This window comes from Ruditapes philippinarum, unplaced genomic scaffold (assembly GCF_026571515.1).
Source record: "Ruditapes philippinarum isolate M1 unplaced genomic scaffold, ASM2657151v2 ctg6227_1_1_1_1, whole genome shotgun sequence".
Lineage (NCBI taxonomy): Eukaryota > Metazoa > Mollusca > Bivalvia > Venerida > Veneridae > Ruditapes > Ruditapes philippinarum.
This window is the reverse complement of record NW_026855531.1, coordinates 3,668-29,323: the sequence shown is the minus strand read 5'-3', so window position 1 is coordinate 29,323 and position 25,656 is coordinate 3,668. Positions and strand designations below refer to the sequence as shown.

Genomic DNA, 25,656 nt, shown 5'->3' with positions numbered 1-25,656 from the left:
GACCAGCATGGATCCAGACCAGCCTGCGCATACGCGCAGTCTGATCAGGATCCATGTTGTTCGCTTACAAACTCTATAACAAGTAGAGAAACTGATAGCGAACAGCATGGATCCTGATCAGTCTGCGCGGATGCGCAGGCTGGTCTGGATCCATGCTGGTCGCAAACCCATTATGTTGGTTTTGTCGTGACGCGGCTCAAATAACGCAAGGTACCCTGAATTCTTAGCTCTGTCAGATGGTTTTATCGTCCATATAAATACTATTGTACGAGATAAGGTTACAGAAATGGCGTATTGTAAATAAATGACCATGCATAGTTACTCCCCTTTGATAAATGATCGTCATTTACACTTCACTTTTTTGGAGGGGTGGGGTAATATGAATAAATATATAAATATCAGGTCAAAGGTTTTTACATTTATAAATTTAGCTACATTTATTTTAAGTTTTGGTAAATTAAAATGAAATGTAAACATTTGTCGATAAGCACAAACATTTATAATAGCTTTTTATTAAAATGTTCGATTTACGTTCATTATCGGTATTATAGTTCAGTAGACGCTCATTATTTGAAATGGAACGGTTTCATATAGTTTAAGACGCTTTTTAAAAGATAAAGTATAGAATAGTGACATAACCTGTTATGGAATTGTCTATGCACATAAAAACCCGTGTTTTATTGTAGAAGGCGTCGAGTTTTGGGTTTCGGGGAGAACAAATAAATATATGATTTTTGTAACTTTGATGTTAGAACTTACTAAGAGCTCCCTTCCCGTGGAGAGGGAATAGGTAAGCAGTTGTCTGCATAGGCCTGAAATAATGCTCGGAATGCACCAGAAAAGATGGAAAGCCGCCATGTAACCTTTACTTGGTTTGTGCGGCGTAAAACCCAACAAACAAACACACATCCCCAAAATCTCACAATTTATATACAATTAGAAAATTACAGCAAATTGACAAGTATTTTTGATCATAATGCAAGTCAAAAAAGTGTATGGTCCTTTGAGAACTTTGTACGGAATTTGATGATAAAAGTTTAGTGATTCGATAGAAAATGGTACCGTAAGCACTACAAATCTGATCAAAATGCCGGAAGCAAATGGAATCCATACGCCTGAAAATAGCAAATTATTGAGTCTGTTTTCGTACGGTACTGGAAAGTGCAAGTTACTGCCCGCCCCCTTGGAACGGCTTAAAGGTCTGAGGTAAAGAATTGCCATGTTTTGTATGTTTTAAATAGATTTTACGTACGTAGATTACAATGACACACAACAAAAAAGTGTTTAAAGAAGTCCTTTGATGAAATAAAAAACAGGTTTTGGAAAGTCGGGTTTTCCGTAACGCGATTTGTAATTTCAAACACGCCGTTTTTTACACAAATAGCCATTCAATTATTCAACTGGTTTGTAAAAAAGAAAGAAAGAGATCAATGAAACAGACAAAAAACATCCTAAACGCTCTAATTTATGTTACCTACTAAGCGATGTACGGCGTACATGTATATATAATTTGTTAAATTACATTATTATATATGAACTATTCATTGTCAAATGACCAACATCCTCAGTTTCTTCTTTCTTTATTTTTTATCATTCTAACAGTGATTTTTTTCTTTTCTTTTATTTGTGTGTGTGTGTTTGTGTGTGTCTCTTATATAGCATGTATAGTTTTGCTGTGAAAAAGCCCCATCATGTATAGTAAATTAGTACTTTGTATGGAGGTTAAAATACTACTTTATTTATTTTACAACTTTTATGACAAATTAGATCACATTTATAGCTACTTTCTCATAGTAATAAATATCTTACATTCTGTTCAAGCAATATTTAAATGTTGTAAAATTCAAGATTGCACTTTCTTAAGAATTTTTAAAAAAAATGTTTCTAAGGCAAAATATGCGTATAATTAAATTATATATAATAGATATGTTGATATTGTTTAGTCAAAGTCAAAGTCAAAATATCTTTATTTTTCATCAGTTCACAAAAAGTGACAACATGATACATTCCAAAAATTATGAAACAATTAAATTCGGGTAAAAAATAGGACAAAGTAGGCTAGCAAAGATCGCATTTTAAAAAAGTGAGGATCCTTTCATAAAGAAAAGGAACAGTTGATTTAAAGTTTCTTCTTTTGTCTATAACTTCAGGCTACGAGAAAGTGTGAGAAAATTATTATATTCAAATATGACAAATAGATTCAAAAATGATAAAATAAAAAACTTATAGGCGGAGAAAAGTTGATTTAAACGAAGTTAATGTACACCAAACGATTTCTATTATTATCTCAATTTGTCTTGATTATGTCGATTAGGTTTTTGTTACGTAAGGCAACGCTCCTATTTTTATATTTACAGACTAATGCGCGTGTAGTCTGTGACCTATATCCGCGTGACATACCCAGTCTGAACACAAATGAGCCGCGTCACGACAAAACCAACACAATGGGCCCGCGACCAGCATGGATCCAGACCAGCCCGCGCACCCGCGCAGTCCGATCAGGATCCACGCTGCTCGCTAACAGTTTCTCTACTTGTAATAGGGTTTGTGAGCGCAGGCCGGTCTGGATCCATGCCGGCCGCAAACCCACCACGTTGGCGCCGTCGCGACACGGCTAAAATGATCTATATTAAGTAGCGCGGAATCGGAATCTTTCGCTTGAGTAATTTTAATTGTAAACGTTGTAAAACGGTATGTTTACATAAGGCGAGACGGAATTTTTTCTATCTTTTTTTTTTGAAATTAAGTTTCAAAAAGCTGTAATTGTAGTCTGATCTAAATTTGTATAAATGCCTCGTTAAACATTTTGACCTGCCAGTCATTTATGTTGCAGTTATTATCTAAAAGATAATTCCTTTGTTTACATTGGTGATTAGAACTGCACTGACCACACCCCGCCAAAATTTAATGTACAGGTGACTGTCATTAAGGTAATCATTCAATCGAAATCATAATATTTAAGTTCTATTCTAATTCAATATCAGACTAATTGGACATTGGTAACAATAATAATTAATTAAATAATTGATTAATCAATTAATTTATTCATTTATCTATCTATCAACCTATTTATATTGAATGAATGAATGAATGAATGAATGAATGAATGAATGAATGAATGAATGAATGAATGAATGAATGAATGAATGAATGAATGAAGAACGAATAAGTAAATAAATAAAAAAAATCAAAAAAATCATTCATTTAATTATAAATATATAAATAGACAGATAATAAATAATTAAATGAATAGGTTAATAACTCAATGAACTAATAGATAATTAAACTTATAATTTAATTAAATGAATAAATGAATAAATAAATAAAAAAAAATAGTCAATTGATAAATTAATAAACTAATATTCTAATAAACTAATAAATTAATAAATTGATTAGATAAATAAATTAATTAATAAATTTATAAATTCATAAATTAATTCATTCGTTAATGTAACAAATGTCCAATTAGTCTGATATTGAATTAGAATGGATCTGAAATATTATGATTTCGATTGGATGATTACCGTAAGTTTCATAAACAGTATAACAGTCACCTGTACATTAAATTTGGGCGGGGCGTGGTCAGTGCAGTTCTAATTACCAATGAAAACAAAGGAATTATCTTTCGGATAATAACTTGATTGGATAGCAACATAAATGACTGGCAGGTCTGATTGCCCCCTAAAAGAATGTTGACACCACTTGAACGTGTGAAAAACATAACCATCGAAGGTCATAAATTACGTATTACATCCTTTTGTTCACAGAGATCAATTAAGTTTTATTTCCCTTCATGATGGGGCTTTTTCATAACAGCATTATTATATAAAAGACACACACACACAGAAAAAAGAAGAAAAAAAAAACACGGTTTAAAAGAATGGTAAAAAATAAAGAAAATGAGGATGTTGATCATTTGAAAATAAATAGTTCATATATAATAATGTCAGTTATAATAATTTATACATGTACGCCGTTTGTAACCGAAATTAGAGCGTTTAAGATGTTTTCTCGTCTGTTTCATTGATCTCTTTCTTTCTTTGTAATAATTGAATGGCTATTGTGTAAAAAGCGGCGTATTTGAAAATCGTGTAGGCACGTTCATTTAGAGCACTTAAATAACAAATCATTTTTTACATAAATTTAACTTGTACAACACGCAAAAAGAAACAAAACAGCATATATTTTAATGTATTAGCGAGGAAAAGAAATACACATAAGTAAACTGACATGAAGGTTAACAAAATAAGGTAGTGATTTTCCTATGTCATCAATTAATATGGCGGCAGAAACTACCGATTACTTATTTATCTATTATTTATTTTTTATATATTATCTCATTCATTCATTCATTCATTCATTCATTCATTCATTCATTCATTCATTCATTCATTCATTCATTCATTCATTCATTCATTCATTCATTCATTCATTCATTCATTCATTCATTCATTCATTCATTCATATAGAATTAATTAATTAACTTATTGATAAATAAATAAATAAATAAATAAATAAATAAATAAATAAATAAATAAATAAATAAATAAATAAATAAATAAATAAAAATGAATAAATAAATAAATAAATAAATAAATAATCGGCAATATCTGCCGCCATTTAATTGATGACGTAGGAAAATCACTACCTAATTTTGTTAACCTTAGAACTGCAATGACCACACCCCGCCCAAATTTAATGTACAGGTGACTGTCATACTGTTTATGAAACTTACGGTAATCATCCAATCGAAATCATAATATTTCAGATCTATTCTAAATCAATATCAGACTAATTGGACATTGGTTACTTTAATGAATGAATTAAATTATTAATTTATAAATTAATTAATAACTTTATTTATTTAATCAATTTATTAACTTATTGGTTTATTTATTTATTAATTGATTTATAAATTTATTTATTTAATTAATTTATAAGTTAATTAATTATTAGATTATCAATTTATTGATTTATCAATATATTAATTCAATTATTTATTTTCTATCTATTTATATATTTATAATTAATTGAATAATGAATGAATGAATGAATGAATGAATGAATGAATGAATGAATGAATGAATTTATTTATTTATTTATTTATTTATTTAGAATTAAATTAAAAAATAAACTAATTGATAAATAAATAAATAAATAAATAAATAGTCGGTAATTTCTTTTGCCATTCTAATTGATGACGTGGGATATTACTTTGTTAACCTTCATGTCAGTTATACTTATGTGTATTTCTTTTCCTCGCATATACATCAAAATATATGCTGTTTTGTTTCATTTGGCGTGTTGTACAAGTTATATTTATGTAATTAAAACAAAAATGCTTTTGTTATTTAAGTGCTCTAAATGAACGCGCATTTACGAAAATGTACGATTTTCAAATACGTCGTTTTTAGCACAAATAGCCATTCATTTATTCAACTGGATTGTAAACAAAGAAAGAAAGAGATCAATGAAGCAGACGAAAAACATCCTAAACGCTATAATTTCTGTTACAAACTATGCAATTTACGGCGTACATGTATATATAACTTGTTAACTTACATTATTATATATGAACTATTTATTTTCAAATGATCAACATCCATTTTTTCTTCTTTTTTTATTTTTTTTATTATTCTTTTAAACTGTGTTTTTTTCCCCTTTTTTTCTTTTGTGTGTGTCTCTCTTATATAATTATGCTGTTAAGAAAAAGCCCCATCATGAAGGATAATAAAAGATAATTGATCTCATTGCTAATTAGAACTGCACTGACCACACACCGCCCGAATTTAATGTACAGTTGACTGTCATACAATTAATTAATTTATTTATTTAATCAATTTATTAAAAAAATATTTATTTATTAATTCATCAATTTATCAATCTATTAATTTATTTATTGATTTCTTTATTCAATTGTTTATTTATATATTTATATATTTATAATTAATTGAATGAATGAATGAATGAATGAATGAATGAATGAATGAATGAATGAATGAATGAATGAATGAATGAATGAATGAATGAATTCATTTATTTAGAATTAATTAATTAAATTGACTGTCATACTGTTTAAATAATTTTTTTAAATATTTCTACAATGTATAATAATACTTATTTATTTAAGTCTCATTCATGCACATACACAAATAAAATTCATAAGCAAACATAAAACACAGAAAAGTACATGACTATTCAATCATTGAACTATAAGTGACTAGTAAAACATTTATAATAACACGAAACTATCATACTTATCATAAAATTATATCCTACTATAAATAATAACTAACTACACAGAACAAATACTATAAACTAATGGAAAGAAATATACATTTATATATTTATATGATTAAAAAAAAAAAACAGTCGCTATTAATGTTTATGAAACTTAAGGTAATAATCCAAGCGAAATCATAATATTTCAGATATATTTTTAATTCATTATTAGACTAATTGGACATTTGTAACATTAATTCATAAACCAATTAATTAATTTATCTATTTAATCAATTTATTAAAAAAATATTTATTTATTTATTAATTCATCAATTTATCAATCTATTAATTTATTAATAAATTTATTTATTGATTTCTTTATTTAATCAATTAAATAAGTGTATTAATTTATTAGTTTATTAATATATTGATTTATCAATATGTTAATTTAATTATTTATTTTTCTATTTATTTATATATTTATAATTAATTGAATGAATGAATGAATGAATGAATTAATTTATTTATTTAGAATTAATTAATTAACTAATAAATAAATTAATAATTAATTAATTGAGTAAATAAATAACTAATTGGACCGGACCTATTTCATTTCAAAAAGGTCGGAACCGAATACTAACATGTAGAAACACTTTTACTGTTAAACTTTCGATCCAATTATTAAAACAAAAAAAAAAAAGATATAGATGAATTCTCCCATAATGTTATTCTCCCATCACGCTCTAATGGGGTATTTCTCCAAGTTAGCCATCATGGGAGATTTCTCCCATTTTAATTTTGGGAGGTTTCCGCACCATTTTAATTTTGGGAGATTTCTCCCATTTACTAAATGGGTTAGTTCAGCCAATGGGAGAATTGCAAAAATTCTTTAAATATATTCCTTGAATACTTATAAGTTTATTATAAGTATTATATATTCAACATATGTAAAAATATTTAGAAAAAAAAAATTTTTTCTCTCCACGGTTTTATTCTCCCACTTTAAAGAAATGGGGGTTTCAACCCCACTAAAGTCCCAGTGGGATACGTAAAAACCCGTGGGAGAATTGAAAAAACCCCATGGGAGGTCACACTTTGAACGCTCACACAGCGTTTAATTATTGCGCTATCTTTGTGTAATCGGTCAATAATCGTCTATTTTTTATCAAATTACTGTTTGATTTAACTTTTTGTATTGAAACTTTGTTAAAAAGGGTAGTTGAGTTTGCGAAAATTCCGGATTTGCAAACTTATTCCGGAGGCTGTTATTTGTTTCTTCTAGTTCTTATATTTTTATCAGTATTTAATGTTATGAAACATTCCTAAACAGTTGCAAATTGAGAAAATAAGAACCCCTAAAGAAAGTCAAAAACAGCAAAATTGAAAATGTTGCAGGCTCGGTTTGTCTTAATGTGCCTGTTCATGGAGGTACTGGAAAGTGCAAGATAACGTCCATGCCCGGCTTAAGCAGAATTCAGCATTTAAACATAAGCATACTTCTTCTCTTTCATGCTTCATAAGAACAAGATGAGTGTAGGACAAAAGCCCCCCCCCCCCGTCTAAAAAGTGACAAGGTGGACAAAAGCCCCCCCCCATGAAATTTTCACATAGGACAAAAGCCGCCCCCCCCATCAAAAATACAGGTAGGACAAAAGCCCCCCCCCCATCTTTTTTCACTGCACAGGTGCTCAAATTCATCAAATTTCACACAAACTTTAAAATAAAAATGAAAATAATTTGTTTTAATGTTTATTTATAATGTATATATTGAAGTGATAACAAAGTTTATGATAAAAAGATTAGATAATGTATGCATGCGATGACCGAATTCATAGCTTTTCATATACACAACAAGTGTCAGAAGAGTAGTAATGTTTAATCACTTTTGTAAAGGGATCAAATTAATATCCTAAGCACTATGTCACCTACATGTGATGTCCAAACATATCTTTTAAACACATAAAAAACAACTTTAATACACTATATGTAAATTTTGCATATTGACTATGGGGGGGGGCTTTTGTCCTACCTTTACTTTTTTATGGGGGGGGCTTTTGTCCTATGTGAAAATTCATAGGGGGGCTGTTGTCCACCTTGTCATTTTTAGATGGGGGGCTTTCGTCCGGGGGGAGGGGGGGGGCTTTTGTCTGTATCCCGAACAAGATAAGTTTAGTATTATTGTAAAAAGAATCATTGGTTATTTCTGTAACATCCGTCACCTTTGTACCCTTATTTTGAAAACACAGAATAACAAAAGATTATATTTGTTCAAAATTCCTATAAGCATAAATATTATCCTAATAAACTTACTTAAAGGTCCTCTTGATGTTAAAAAATAACATATTAATTTTATTTCAAAATAAATAATTTTGTTTTCATATTTGAAAAATACAGTTTTTTTTCAAAATTAAGGAATTGCTGTTCATAAGTTATAATTTTTTATATAAATACATGATTTTAATCCTTTATTAGTCCCCTACCAGTTTTACCAGAGGGGACTTTAGGTTTATCCTCCGTCCGTCTGTCCGTCTGTCTGTCTGTCCGTCTGTCTGTCTGTCAGTCCGTCCGTCCACAAAACTGGATCCCGCGATAACGCAAAAAGTACTGAAAATATTTTTATGAAACTTGATATATGGATAGATGGCAGTATGGAGATTATGCACGTCTTTTTTTTTCTTCCTATGTTGAAAATTCTGGTTGCTATGGCAACAAATAGTCTGAAAATATGGCAAATTTAACACATAAACTGATCCAGTGATAACTCAAAAAGTACTGAAAATATTTTTATGAAAACTTGAAATATGGGTAGATGGCAGTCTGGAGATTATGCACATCTTTTTCTTTTCTTCCTATGTTGAAAATTCTGGTTGCTATGGCAACAAATAGCCTGAATTTCAAGATTTCTGATTTAAATTTTCAGCTTTTTCACTATATGTTCTTTTATTTTCTTAAGGTGTTTACTTCAAACTTTAAATATAAGTTTCTGGTCATCAACCACATCATATGTACAAGGTTTATAACTCTAGCACAAAAAAAATATCAGTATTACCTCCCTTGAACTTAGATTTTTTAGGGGAAAAAATGTTGTCTTTTTTAAATAACTTCTTTATTTCCTAATGTATCTACTTCAAACTTCATATATATGTTTCTTATTATCACTCGACATTTTTGAGAAGGTTGAATACTCTAGCCAAGACTATTTCCAGAATTATGTCCCCCTTGAACTTAGATTTTTTTTCGAGAAACTGGTATTTTCACTCCAACTTCTTCATTCCTTATAGGATTTACTTTAAAAATCCCACATTGTAATAATATGACAAGGTTGTATAAACATAATTTCCTTACTAAGCATGGAAACTTAACACATTACTGTGATATAGACAAACTTATTTTATTATGTTTTGTGGTCGATATTTTCAAATACAGACTTCATCCTCAAATTCATTATAAATGGCAATACACAGGAGTGTATAACAATTAAAGAACTTTTTGAGGGACCGGTAGGGGACTACTGTATTGCCCGCAATACTATCAAATGCTTGTGTTAATAATCAAAGTTCATTGTTGTTCTGTTCTCATGCTTTATGTTAAGTCTTATCACTACCTCTTAAATATTTTAAGATTTAGGTCAGTGGTTATACTCATGTGCCAGCTTGTTTCTCTTATTTCTTCATTTTTCATTGTAACTTTGGTATCTTCAGGGCTTTTTTTCCTTCTATAACAGGGGCTATTATATTAAGGCCCCTTCACAATTCAAAATTGCACCTTCCGGTAAAATTAAATTGATTTATGCCAATTGCAATAACACAGAAATAGTTTTAATCAAGTTTAATGATTTTTGCGCATGTTCACCGGGTTAAAGTACCGACTTGAAGCAGATTTTACACAGGTCAGAAATTATAATCAACTGTTTCCAGTTTCAAAATGTTGCCAAATGCCAGGAAATATGTCATTTTTTTTCACAATTTAATGACATATCTCGCTTTTTTTCACAAAATGAACAGGCCCAGGCCCCTCCACAATTTTGACAAAAAATGCTCTGGTCTTAGCTTTAAATTCTCTTTCCAGTTACAGTTTATGTGAGATTTAGTGAGCATCTTAAATAGTTTGATGGAATAATTGTTACAGGGACTTGTGTTTCCTACAACTTTTACATTATTGTATTTTTTCCTCATAAACATATTAATTTTTAATAGCAATTATTGTAACATTTTCATAGTAAGACTATCAACAAGCACCAGAAACATTATATTTTGGATAATGCTATCATAAAAAAAACTTTTGGGCAAATTTGCTTTATTTTAAGTTCTTGTAAATACACAAAAATGTAATTGCAAATTCAATATATTTTTTGAATAGAAAAAAGCCTGCATTACATGTACTTTTGAAAAATAAGAAAGTACTGTGCAGCAGGCACATAACTTTTTTATTAATTCATGGATTTGATTTATACTCGGGCAGAAGAACTCTCATAACAAAACCGACATGTTGACTATTTAAGATTTAACCTTGATCTTTATATGACCATGAATGTCAAGGTTAAAATATTGACCTTATCTTAGATTGTCATCACTCTTATTTATTCAAGGATTTGATTTATACCGGGAAAAAAAATCTTATGACAAAACACATATTTTCCATGATTTTTATTTGACCTTGACCATCATAATTTGTCCTTGACTGTCAAGGTTAAGTTATTGAAATTTGCTTTAATTTTCATATTTTTTTTTGTACAGATTTTGTTCATACATGTACTTGGACAAAACGAGCATTTTGAATTATTTAAAAATGACATTTGAGTCCTTTGAAATTTGCCTTAATTGTAATAACTCTCGATGAATATCATGTTAAATATGATATTTGTCAGAATTATATTTTGTTTAACACAGTTACGTTTTCTAGGAGTATTATGTATGTACTAAATTTTTTTTTTCCAGCGTGTTTATAATGCTGCAAAATTAAATATAAGACGAGATGATAGACACACTGACCATGGTGTTTGCAGAAGCGGTTGGTCCATCTCAGCCGTGGTGGAGTATTCGTCGCAGAAGCTGTGGATAAAATATGGCCGTTTGCTGTTGTCAGTAAGTATAGGACTGAATTTTGTTCTATGTTTTAGTGTTCTACTGGAAACACTTAGTGCGACTGGAGCCCACATGTGTACTCTTTCAACTTATAACACGCATACGGTGCAATACATTGCCGTTTATGCAAACACTTCTGTACAGTTTGACGTGGGGACGCCACTTTTGCCTAATTTTGGTTATAACATGTACAAATGTGTGCAAAACGACCCCATAATACAACGGCATCACATCGTATGAATGATACTTTCACAAAATAACCATATATTTTGGAAATTTACGGAAACTATTTTTGCCTGTTTATAAAAGAAATGGCAAAAATGATTTCAACGCAGACGGCGGTGGATTCGAATAAAACACACTGTGGTGGGCCCGATACCATTTATTCATATTTTGAGGGTTTAACTTGATGTATCGCACTTTTCAATTGAGTACAACCCTTTTCTTACTTTGACATCTGAGAAACATGTTTATTTGATGTTATAAACAATATCAATTAGAAACAGGATTCGAATAAAACACACTGTGGTGGGCCCGATACCATTTATTCATATTTTGAGGGTTTAACTTGATGTATCGCACTTTTCAATTGAGTACAACCCTTTTCTTACTTTGACATCTGAGAAACATGTTTATTTGATGTTATAAACAATATCAATTATTATGCTCCCCGAAAAATTTCGGGGGAGCATATAGTCGGCGCCTTGTCCGTCTGTCCGTCCGTCTGTCCGCACTCACAGGAGAGTAATTATGTGGCTAGAGGGACAATAGGTAACTGTTCTTTCTCTTTGATGTCATTCATTCCGTAATGCTTTTATGTGGCTATTTTCTTTTGTGTGGCTAAAAAGAACAATAGAGAGAACAATAGAGTAGCCACATTATTACTCTCCTGTTAGAATGGACATCCGTTCGTCTGTCCGTCCGTTGTCTTGTCCGGAGCATAACTTGAAAACCTTTGGAGATAATTTGTTGAAACTTCATACAGTGGTAGAGGGCATTGAGGGGGAGTGCAGTGTCAAAGAATCATAACTCTATATTGCCCGGTTTTTGAATTATCTCCCCTTATAGAAAAATCTTGTCCGGGGCATAACTCTAAAACTATAAGAGATATCAACATGAAACTTTGTAGGTGAATAGATCTCAATGGGTAGATGTGCATAGCATAAGAACAATAACTCTTTTTGTCCTAATTTTGGAGTTATTGCCCTTTGTTAATTTTAACTCTTTGAACTTTGTCCGGAACATAACTCTAAAACTATAAGAGATATCAAGATGAAACATTGTAGGTAGATAGATCTTATTGAGTAGAGGTGCAGTGCAAAAGAACCATAACTCTGATAAGCCTCATTTTTGAATTATCTCCCCTTTTAGAAAAATCTTGTCCAGGACATAGCTGTAAAACTATAAGAGATATCAACATGAAACTTTGTAGGTAGATATATCTCAATGGGTAGATGTGCAGTGCACAAGAATTATAACTCTGCCTTGTCTAATTCTAGAATTATTGCCCTTTGTTTATTTTTACTTTTTGAAGTTGTCCGGGACATAACTTGGAAATCATATGAGATATCATCAAGAAACTTTGTAGGTTGATAGATCACATTGATTAGAAGTGCAGTGCATAGAACAGTAACTCTGTTATGCCTAATTTTGGAATTATTGCACTTTCCTTGTCCAGAGCATAACTTGAAGACTAATGGTTGGAATTCAATACAACTTCATACAATGGTCAAGAACATTCAGAGGAAGTGCAGTGCACAAGAATCATAACTCCATCTTCACTATTTACAGAGTTATTGCCCTTTGTTACTTTTCCTTGTCGAGAGCATAACTTGAAAACTATTGGTTGGAATTCAAAACAACTTCATACAATGGTCAAGCACAATAAGGGGAAGTGCAGTGCACAAAACCATAACTTCATCTATACTAATTACAGAGTTATTGCCCTTTGTTACTTTTTCTTGTCCGGAGTATAACTTGAAAACTACTGGTTGGAATTCAAAACAACTTCATACAATGGTCAAGCACAATAAGGGGAAGTGCAGTGCACAAAAACCATAACTCCATCTTCACTAATAACAGAGTTATTGCCCTTTGTTACTTTTCCTTGTCTGGGGCATTTTTTGAAAACTACAAGCTGGAATTCAAAACAACTTCATACAATGGTCAAGCACAATAAGGGGAAGTGCAGTGCACAAAAACCATAACTCTACCTAAAGTTATTACAGTTATTGCCCTTTGTTACTTTTCCATTGCTTTCTTTTGTCCGGACCGTAACTTGAAGACTTATGGTTGGAATTCAATATAACTTCATACAATTGTCAAGCACATTGAGAGGAAGTGTAGTGCATAAGAACCTTAACTCCATCTTCACTAATTACAGAATTATTGCCCTTTGTTACTTTTCCTTGTCCGATGGACCCACAGCTATGCGAAAGCTATGGCCAGTGTGATAGATAACCTAATTCATATCATTTGTGTTTTTTTTTTTTCAGATCTACCTATCATTTTTACCAGTCGGGCATAAGCATGAAGATAAGATACCTCCTTAAACAAAAAACTTCACTGTATGGATTGTGAGACAAGGCCAGATCTTTAAAAGTTATTGAAGGATGCACAAATGATAGATGCAATGGCCAACTAAAAAGAATGGATGAACAAAATTTATCATTTGAGGCTTCTCTACCGGACATTTTGCTTGGGTTAGGGCTTTGGGCCTTATATTTAGCGTATGTAGCGAAGACCTACAAAAATAATAGTAATACAAAAACAAATCTGCAACAGAATCACACAAATGTTGTTAAAACTATTTAATAGAGAAAATAGTTCTTTTTAAGAAAATGTGTACATTTTATACAAAGAAAGAACTAATGGAAGGACTAAAAAATGAACATGCCACATGCATATCTCCCAGGTGTTTTGCTTGGGTTAGGGCTTAAATTAATCTTACATTGCTGTAAAAAAGACCTACCAAACTATTGCAATAACAAATCTGGACTCAGACAAATAGTGTTTAAATGATTGGCTGGAGAAAATGGTGCTTTTTACAAAAAATTATACATTATAAACATGTACAGAGCTCAACAAGTAAACCTGACTTAGCACTACAAATTTGTAAAAAGTTATTTGAATATTGTTTTCACAAAGGCAGACTTGGGAAAAAGTAAGCGACACCTGCCCTGATTTAAAGCGGATTCTCTTTTTGGTAGATTTTAGATTGTTGATATTTCAAGAATAGAAAAACGGAAACAAACAGTGAGTTATTTATTATCTGGAAATGAAGATGCAGTGGTATTTTGGAGAAAAAAAAAATCAAATGAATTATATGTTGTTAATTAAAGAGAGAAAAAACTGCTTGATAAGATCTTGCAAGGTTGTTCAGAATTTGTTATACTTCATGTGCAATAAGTTAAATTTCTGCCAGCAGAACAGAATCATTTATGATTATACATGTATATTTTAACAAGTAAATCAAGAGAAGGAGAGAACACATGTCAAACATCTGGATGGTTTGTAACTGGTACGTTTATTCAAGGATTTACCGGTTTCGGTCTTTCAAGACCTTCATGAGGATAATTTCAATAATAAATGATTATACTGAAGTACTAAAAAAGAGGAAACAGAATGTGCCATATGTTACTATAACTAGACATATAAAAGAGTTTTCTTGGCAAAATGCCAAGTTATTGTCCATATAAAATGTTTCAAATGTTGGTTAACCACAGATCATATCTATCATCAATGACCAATTTTACGGCATGGTTAAAGTGTTCATATTCACCTAAAATGATTGTGTCGCAAAAATGTAGTTGAGACTAAGCTTCGCAGTCTTAAAAAGGGACTCCACTGAGGTTTAAAAGCCTAAAAACATAACATTTGAATTTCTTACATAATTGAGCTGGGACACTTTAAACAGAAATATATGCAAAGATAGTTAAGAAATATACTTTGAAATAAATAGAAAATCGTATTATTAGGCTTTCCTTAGCCCGAATTGAGTGAAAAGGGTTTAAAACGCTTTTCATTTTTGGTCATTTTTTACAATTTGAATACATTTGTTTTGTTATTATTCTGGAAAAACTAAGTGCGCGAATGATCGGAAATTTTGCACAAAGATTAGTGGTCTAAACCTACATCAAATGGTACATTTTACTGGAAAAATTATTTCCAGTCCAATCATGTCAAAAAACCTCAGTGGAGTGACCCTTTAAGTTGATTGTAGTTACTTAAGAGAAAATAAGTTGGATTCTGTATTAATTTAACAAACTAAATTTCTTTTTTTTGTGAGTAAATATATAAGTGTTAGTTGTTAGTTGAGACTTCCTTCTGAAGTTGTTTCCTTTATGTAATATTGTAACAAATTTTATCTTAAAATCTAGTATGGTATTTTAGCTGCTGGTTCTTGCAGAAAAGAATCACTTATGGTTATATCCTATGTATAAATTGATGTTATCAAACTTATGTTCCGCCGGCAGAACAATTTCAAATCAATTTTATTAAATGATATTCTTTCTGAATTATATTTTTGATTAAACCTAAAAAGGTTAAGAATTTTCTTGTAATAATAAATGTTCCGCTGGCAGAACAGAATCACTTATGGTTATATCCTATGTTAAAATTGTTGTTATCAAACTTATGTTCCGCCGGCAGAACAATTTCAAATCAATTTTATTAAATGATATTCTTTCTGAGTTATATTTTTGATTAAACCTAAAAAGGTTGTTAAGATTATTTTAAATTTGTAATAAATAAATGTTCCGCCGGCAGAACAGAATCACTAATGGTTATATCCTATGTTTAAATTGATGTTATCAAACATATGTTCCGCCGGCAGAACAATTTCAAATCAATTTTATTAAATGATATTCTTTCTGAGTTATATTTTTGATTAAACCTTAAAAGGTTGTTAAGATTATTTTTGTAATAAATATTAGTTCTGCCGGCAGAACAGAATCACTTATGGTTATATCCTATGTTAAAATTGATGTTATCATACTAATGTTCCGCCGGCAGAACAATTTCAAATCAATTTTATTAAATGATATTCTTTCTGAGTTATATTTTTGATTAAACCTAAAAGGTTGTTAAGATTTTTCTTGTAATAAATAAATGTTCCGCCGGCAGAACAGAATCACTTATGGTTATATCCTATGTTAAAATTGATGTTATCATACTAATGTTCCGCCGGCAGAACAATTTCAAATCAATTTTATTAAATGATATTCTTTCTGAGTTATATTTTTGATTAAACCTAAAAGGTTGTTAAGATTTTTCTTGTAATAAATAAATGTTCCGCCGGCAGAACAGAATCACTTATGGTTATATCCTATGTTAAAATTGATGTTATCATACTAATGTTCCGCCGGCAGAACAATTTCAAATCAATTTTATTAAATGATATTCTTTCTGAGTTATATTTTTGATTAAACCTAAAAGGTTGTTAAGATTTTTCTTGTAATAAATAAATGTTCCGCCGGCAGAACAGAATCACTTATGGTTATATCCTATGTTACAATTGATGTTATCATACTAATGTTCCGCCGGCAGAACAAACAATTTCAAATCAATTTTATTAAATGATATTATTTCTGAGTTATATTTTTGATTAAACCTAAAAGGTTGTTAAGATTTTTCTTGTAATAAATAAATGTTCCGCCGGCAGAACAGAATCACTTATGGTTATATCCTATGTTTAAATTGATGTTATCATACTTTTGTTCCGCCGGCAGAACAATTTCAAATCAATTTTATTAAATGATATCCTTTCTGAATTATATTTTTGATTAAACCTAAAAAGGTTGTTAAGATTTTTTCTTGTAATAAATAAATGTTCATCCGGCAGAACAGAATACTTTATGGTTATATCCTATGTTAAAATTGATGTTATCATACTTATGTTCCGCCGGCAGAACAATTTCAAATCAATTTTATTAAATGATATTCTTTCTGAGTTATATTTTTGATTAAACCTTTAAAGGTTGTTAAGAATTTTGATATGTTGTTATAAGTAAATGTTCCGGCGGCGGAACAGGATTTTTTATGGTTCTATCTTATTTTTGCATTCATATGGACTGGAATCATATTTCTGTTCTGCTGGCGGAACAATTCCAATGAGTTCTTTTATTTGATTTTTACTTTAAGAAATGCATTTGTTACAAAATCTTGCAAAGGTTGTTTAGAATTGTGGTATGTTGTAATTAATAAATGTTCCGCCGGCAGAACAGAATCACTTATGTGTATAACCTCCTACGTTTTAATACATGTTTTCATACTTATGTTCCGCTGGCGGAACAATTTAAGACTGAACTATTGTGTAAAATAGCTTAATTTATTTTTTATTTAATGTTCCGCCGGCAGAACATTTTAGCATTTTTGGATTCTTGCTATCACACAGAAAGAACTGTTAAATGTTCTGCTGGCGGAACAAATCATGATTTATTTGTGATAATATGCTGTATTTTTATAACAAAATGAAATAATTTTTGTGTTAAATATATTTTCAGATGTACTTTTTGTTGTTTTTCCCTTAAAATACATCTTAAAATATCCACTAAAATAGCTGAAAATGGCATTTTTAATTGGGAATCTGTGGATAATCCCTTTTTAAAATGGATGGAGTTATATTTAATGTAATCATTAAATTATATGCATTCATTTCTTATTCGAAAATTTGACTTAGAATTTATAGAAAACAAATTTCTTATTACCTCCTTTTATTTACATGAAATATTAAATTCGGTAATATCTTTATAAATAATGCTTTTGGGAACTTACCATATTGATAATCTTAATTTGAGCATCATACTTGTTGTATTAAACCATAATCAAAATTTGGTACAGGATCGTTAGGTTTATTTGTTTCGGTTACAATGTACAGAACAATATTAGCACAGAGCGAAATGTTTTCTATACATTTGCGAGTTTGTGTTACACATTTGAGTATCATACTAAGAATAGCTAAGGCTAAGAATAAAATAAGAATAGTCAGGAAATGGATTTTGTTTAAGGAAAATTCCGCATTTAAAAAAAAAAGAACAAATATGTTAAAACGTCTCCTACCTATCAAATATGTATGACTCAAATTTATCTTTTTTTGTGTAAGAAAATCACAAAAATTGTGATCGTGTTCTTTATGACTTGCAGCTATATAGCTTTTATGTGTCTTATTTCTTTGTCATATCTGCAAATATTTGCAGTCTATAGCTCACTAGAGATTTAATTTAATGTTATTGCTAGTACAAAATATGATGTAATATCCAATTAGGACTGGTAAATTACTCCTACGCTGCTACCAATTCGTGTGCAACAACAGATTTATACGGGAATATATGAACTTAAAGTAATATTACATTCAAATGAAATTGAAAGAAGAAATATAACATTTTCCGATCAAAGAATAATTAGATAAGAACAAGTTATCAAATGGTAAATACATGTTGTATGAGCAAGATATGATACAATATGGTAAGATACCAAAACTAAAGATATTTAAAAATACATTAAGCCTTGTGAGGATTGAATGCATAACATTATGCTCCCCATAAGGAAGACAGAACATACAATGTTCGAATTGTTAAACAAATCTGTCTTTAATCTTCTTAACATAATTAAAACTAATGTAAAAAGGCAATATTTTAATATTTTCCTCGGAATAGTTTCTTGTAAAATATTTTAAAATATACCTTTAATAAAACATTTTATCATAAATGCGGCTTAGATTTTGAAAAAAAAATGTATCGTTTATCATATACTTTACAGTAGAGAATAATCCTTTTTGAATATGTATGTGAAGTATGTGAAGTTTGTGAAGATGTATGATTTATACTTTCAATTCAAATCAATTTTGTTCTTACTTTTAACTGAACATAATTTTCGTTTAGTTTCTTAAATGAACAGGAATTATTCAAAAGATGGTACGAAAACTGTTAATGGCAGTTTAAATAGAAACACTGAAACATAATTAGCTATGTCACGAACACATTATGTTAGAATGCTTGTATATCATTTTGTTTCTGAGATTATTTGTTTTGCTCGACAATATAATGTATACTTGTGCTTTACGCGCAAACGTACACGCTTTTAATTATTAATGCATAGTAATGAAATATGGAAAGTTTGTTACATTATAATTATATCAAAGATGTACTTATTTGTATGTAAGGTCATTGAACCTTACCGTGAGCCAATTGTCACATGAAATGATTTATAACTTGATCCTTGTGAGCACATGTCGCACAATTAATAGTTAAAGAGAATAAAACTCATTCATGTTTGGTTCCCGTTTAAATGATCGCATGTTGCGTAGGTATGTTTAGAAAACGGTCCCAAGTAGTTAAGTTGAGATAGCACGAAAATCCCGTGCAGCGTTCTCAGTTAGCTAGTTTTAATCGACGGCTCAACACGCTTGGACAGAGGAAAATTTTGCAATAGCAATATTTCGAAACTATTAAATATGCCTCGAGGTAGAGGCATGCGAAGAGGTGCGGGACGAAGAAGAGTGGCGACTTAGGGTAGAGCGGTCAATGACGAACGCCAACGAAATGATCCGCCAGCTAAAACAGGCGAAAGTGCAGCGCAGAGGAAGCTTGTGTTGGAGACACGGAGCTCGTCATCGAGACGAGAGACAGAGGATATTGGTGGGGAATATAGCAGGTTCCTGCAGGATAACGCTGGTGAGTCAAATTTAATTGACTTTGAAAAAAATATTTAAGATTCGGGTATCATACCTTCAAATGAAAGTTAACAGTTTATTTTCAATTTGGATGTGGCTGCTCTAAGGGTCATAACTTGTTTTCACGACCGCCGGAGTCGAAACAAACATCCTTGCATTCATTAATACCAAATGCAAATGCGCCAAACTCTAGCAAGTGACGTTCTAGCCGCTCATGTCCCGTCATCGCTTAAACAAAAAATTGGTAAAGGCGATACGTAATATTGTCTCTGCTGCTAAAAGGCGCCGTTGAACTTTCCGATTTTTGCAACAAAAATATTCTCAAATTAAACGCCAAAATAGACCAATGCATTTATCATTAATATATCAATTTATCTGCACAATCATCCTGACAAAGTACATAAAATGCTTCATTATCTCTTTAATATTTGGGAATGTGCTTTACGGCAAGGTGGTACTGCCTGGAAAACATACGATGAACAATTTCGGCTCCGCCAGGCGTTATCACCAAAAAGCTGGTCACAAATTTAAAACAATCTTTGGTGGCGTTGCATGCAAGTGAGAGATACACAAACTCCTATGTCTAGTACCCACAGATACACGTGCAATAACTAATAAAGGTTCATGCACGTGGCAAAATTGCAGATTTTTTCATCATGGTTTCAAATGTTATGGAGTTCACCTTGAGATCCAATGCAACAAATTTTCGCCGTTGACAAATTCTCAATCGTCAAAACCCCAGCCTATTGTTCTAGCCAAAACAGCTGGTATGTACTTCAGGGGCGGTGCAAGGGGTCAACAAACAAAATAATCCGCCAATCCCAGTACCAGAAGTCGTGGGACTTTTTTATATTTCGAATTAAGCGAAAACGCCAGTCAATGTAAAACGTTTAAAATATTATTTATGCCCGCGTCACACTGTCCCGAAATTGGAACCAGATGGACACACGAATAAAGAAATGTTCAAATTCGGATCTGATCGTAATAACACCGGGTCATTCGTAAGGGCATCTTTTGTAATCGTATAACCCCCGGCTAAATTTTTCAGGCTCCGGCAGCAACTTCGTGAGCGGTCCTAAATTTTTTGGCATGCCAAAAAATTGCCGGAGGACATTGCGAAGGTTCATTTTCGTGTTCAGTTCGTATGCCAATTTTGCGCTTCGTAAGGCCTTCGTGAAGCCATCTTGTCAAATCGTATAGTAGTCGTCTTTACTTCGTGTAATCATCGGTGCCATCTGGCAATTTTCGCCTCAAGAAGACAATACGAAGGAAATACGAAGATGCCCGAATGTCTTAGGAAGGCAACACGACTACGTGAAGCCCCCGCAATACCTTCATGTCGCCATCGTACTTTGGTACGATGCCATCGAGATGGGACCACGATGTGGGCGGAAGAAGCAAATTTGAGTGGCTCAATCAAATGTATCATGGTGGACGTATCAAAGACTTGCCTCAAACCATCTTCCTCATCAGTCAGTCCTGCACAACTCTATAGACAATACAAAAAAGTTCCATTATTCGCAGTAATTAACAATAATTTTCACAATGGCATATTTTGAGGAAAAAAAAACAAGAAAAAGAAGGCAGCAGCATTGCTACTATTTATAAACCTATGGAACCATGATAAGCAGCTGTTACAGGTCGAACACCGCCTCTTACAGGTAAAACAATACTGAATTATTTAGTTTTGTCATTTCCTGCTATTTGCCTTTCCAGCATTCGACAATGTACTTATGTTATTTTGTTTTTATGTTTTAGAGCAGGGGCAAACCAAGGCGAAGGAAGAAACCGAGATCTGTGTGGGTCAGGATATGGCTATCTGAGAAAAGAAGAGAAAAGTATGGTCACTACAGCACGCACTCTACTAAAGGAGTTGAAGATAGAAGATGAGAATTCCTTCTTTAACTATACAAGACTTCCCAGAGGTCTATACGATGAGGTCCTGCAAAGGATAGAAGGCAGAATACAGAAAAAGGACACATGGTACAGAAAGTCTCTTCCTCCTAGTCTCAAGCTGTCTATCACTCTACGACACCTGGCCTGTGGTGACAGTTATAAAAGCCTGTCCTACAACTTCAGAGTAGCTCCAAACACCATCTCCCTTATAATAAATGAAGTTTGCGATGCCATCAAAGCCGAGTTTGCTGCTGAGGTGATACAGTGTCCTACTACAAAGGAAGAGTGGACTGCCATTGCTGAGCAGTTTGAAAAGAGATGGCAATTTCCACACTGCTGTGGTGCTCTAGATGGCAAGCATGTGGCGGTTACATGTCCTTGGAATACTGGTTCTATGTACAGAAACTACAAGGGCTTCTTACTCTTCGTACTCACAATACGATGTCGTGTTCCCATCGCGTGGCCTTCGTGTGTCATGCGTGCTAACTATTTGGTTAAAAATTGCATCTTTTAGGTGACTTCGTGTGCGAATCGGATGCAATCGCGTTACCTTCGGTAAAAATCGTGTGTTGATCGGATGCGATCGCGTGACCTTCTGTAGGAATCGTACTTGCTTCGGCATTTGATTGACTGTCGACTTATTTCGGGGCCAACTTCGCGCGAAATTAAAAATTCCTTATTCGTATGCACATCTGGTGTCAAATTCGGGACAGTGTGACGCGGGCATTAGGAAATAAATATCAATTCTGAGTGCATTGTTGTAGAATAATGCACGGTTTGAGTTCAAATGCGTAGTAATATAATCATGAAGGCCGATAGGCCTGAGTGATTAATTACAAAGCATTTGAACGAAAAACGTGCATTATTATACAATAATGCACGAAGAATTAATATCTATTTCCATTCTAACACGTCCAGAAAAAATATAATTATAATTATAAAGTTCGACTTTATGTTTGGTGGTTAAATTTGTTTTCGCCTCAGAGTTTCCAATAGAAACGTTCTTTTAAGGCTGTTCCAGTGGGTTGAAAAAACTATCGTTAAATCTACCGTGTGTAGAAACATTTTGAGAATAACGAATTTTGAAAACGTTGATAAAACTGTGTTTATTTTATTTCACTCTACAATTTTTTAAGCGAAATACAAATTATTAAAAGTGAAATACATGTAAAACTTAACTCGTTTGCGACATTAAAATAGCGTACTTGATTTGATTGTTTTGCACGTGCTGTTTGGCGCTACATTGTAACGTCACGTAAACAACACTTTTAACGTCTGTACAGCGTTAACGACTGAATTATAGTTTTTGGTGTTCGGATTCATTTTCTTTGTTAGAACATTTTCTTTCATTCTAGATAGTTTTCACAACAAAATTCGACAAAAATTGTTTTTTTATTTATCAGATTTTTTAAACAAAATGGCGTCCTCAATGTGAAAATAAAGTAAAGGGAGGTAATAGGAACGGCGAGTGCATTGTTGTAGAATAATGCACGCTTCGGGCCTTCTTTGTTTATATAGAAAATTTTCCGATAGTGTTAGAATGCTCATTTTATGACAAAAATGAATCGAACTTTCCAATTAATGGTTCTTTGCACAGGTTCTCTATCAGTATTTAGGGCCTATAGTACCACGTGACTCAAAAAATTTAGGCTCGACAGCATTAAATCCAGAAATAATTTAATCGCAAATAAATAAAGAACTAAAGGCAGACAGGGTATTAGGCTCATTTACTCAACGCCCATTTTCGAACTTTGTTATCTCCCCTATTGGTATCGTTCCTACAAAAACTCCGGACGAATATAGAATGATTCACCATTTGTCTTTTCCATCTGGTGAATCAATCAATGATTATATCGACCCGACACTCTGCACGGTTCAATACACCAGTTTTGACGAAGCTGTCAAGTTGGTACAAGAACTGTAAAATATTTAAATCTGACGTAAAAAGTGCATATATATGAATACCAGTGAAGCCTTCCGATTTTGAATTACTTGGTTTTTCATCCAACGAGAAATATTATTTTCATAAGGCTCTTCTCTTCGAAGCATCTATAAGTTACATTACATTCGAACGATTTTCTAGGTTTTTAGAATTCTGTGTAAAATTAAAAATGAAGTCGGGCAAATTAATCCAGTATTTAGATGACTTTTTAGGTGGAAATAAAACGTCAGATCTGTGCATTTAAAATCTTAGCCATTTTAAAGAAGTTTTCGCTGAATTGGGGGTTCCCATAGAACACGAGAAAACTGAAGGCCCGTCGGAGGTTTTGGTTTTTCTCAGTCTTGAGCTAAATTCTGACCAAATGACTGTCGGTATCCAAAGGTCCAAAATTTATGAGGTTGTATTAAACATACAGGAAATTTAAGCTTATAAAAACAACTTTAAACATGATGCAATCACTTATAGGCTCATTGATTTTTTGTTGCAGGTAGGCCATTTATTAGCCGTTTAATAAATGCAATTTGCGGGCATACAAAAAATATCATCGTATAAGGATAAGAAAGATATTCACTTAGATCTAGAAAGGTGGTTATATTTTCTTAAGAATTTTAATGGTATATCTGTATTTCATGACAGGTTCTGGATAACTAACGAAGATGTTCAACTATATTCAGACAGTGCTGGGGGCAAGACCTGGGGTTTGGGTTACATTTCAAAGGCCACTGGTGTCACGCTAAGGGGCCTACGTTATGGCACACCCGCGTATGTACATCAGATATAACAGTTTTAGAATTATTTTCTATATTGGTTGTGCTATATATTTGGGGCTCGGAATTAGTTAACAAAAAATCAGATTTAACTCTTTTCTCTCAGGACTCAGATTTAGCAGCTGCGGAGGCGATTATGAAACTCGAAAGATGACCCTCATCCTGTTATAAATTGTACATCGGCTCATAGGTCTTTAGGCGCTTTAGGCTTTATAGTTCAATTTAGTTTAAATTTTACAATTTGCTATGTAACGTAACAATTATTTAAATCAATTTAGACATCTGGCTTGTCGGTGATTACATTTCGTTTGAGCTGGAAAACTGGCTGAGTCGACTTGAAAGGTCAACTTAAGTGTACAAGGCAAGACAATAGCTTGGTGGGGTGTTAGAGGGCTGTGATGTGCATCATTCAGACATTCAGTGCAGACACAAGTCTTATTATCATCACCACCATCTATCATCATCATCCATCTAGGTGGTAATGATTTAACGAGTCTTTCTTTGATAAAGCTTAAAAGAATAATGGAGTCTGAAGAAAGCTACCATCGTGAGGCCTTGCCGCAAGCGACCTTAATATATATGGATATTTTGCCAAGGAGGGTCTGGAGAGTGGCTCTCAGTAACAAACCGATTGAAGCCAAACGCAAATGAATCAATTGTCTGGGTAGACAAATTATCAAATTGTCGGGGAAAAGGGACATTATTTCCCAAGACATTGAATTGAGACAAATTTTTTTTCGAGATGATGGGGTTCATCTGAATGACTTCGGATTGGAGTTTTATCTTTATTATTGAAAAGAAGCAATAGGCCTAATTAAGAATACTAGTACATAATGTTCTCTATAATTTTGGGGATAAATTGGAATTTATTATGGCGTGAAATAATATCGATCGATGGATGATCAGGCGTTTGTTGCGTTGCATAGCTTTAATTGGAGTCAGTGTTGCGCACTATTACCTCCCTGGCAAATCTACATATCTAACTGCGTGTTCATAGTTTCTCTTCTTTTTATGTTGATAGTGGTTACCATTACGTTACCGTTGGGAGCTGAGGTCTATGATCACGTAGTTGGA

At 32.1% G+C, this 25,656-nt stretch overlaps 1 long non-coding RNA gene across 1 annotated transcript in view; it reads left to right on the top strand.

Annotated features, from left to right (window-relative positions):
• The window catches only part of LOC132743651 (uncharacterized), a 46,759-nt gene extending 31,194 nt beyond the window's left edge, over window positions 1-15,565 (top strand). The window contains exons 2-3 of the long non-coding RNA XR_009627596.1: window positions 11,160-11,306; window positions 13,802-15,565. This is a non-coding gene — a long non-coding RNA (uncharacterized LOC132743651). The remainder of the gene's footprint in view (window positions 1-11,159; window positions 11,307-13,801) is intronic.
• The last annotated feature ends 10,091 nt before the right edge of the window (window positions 15,566-25,656 follow it).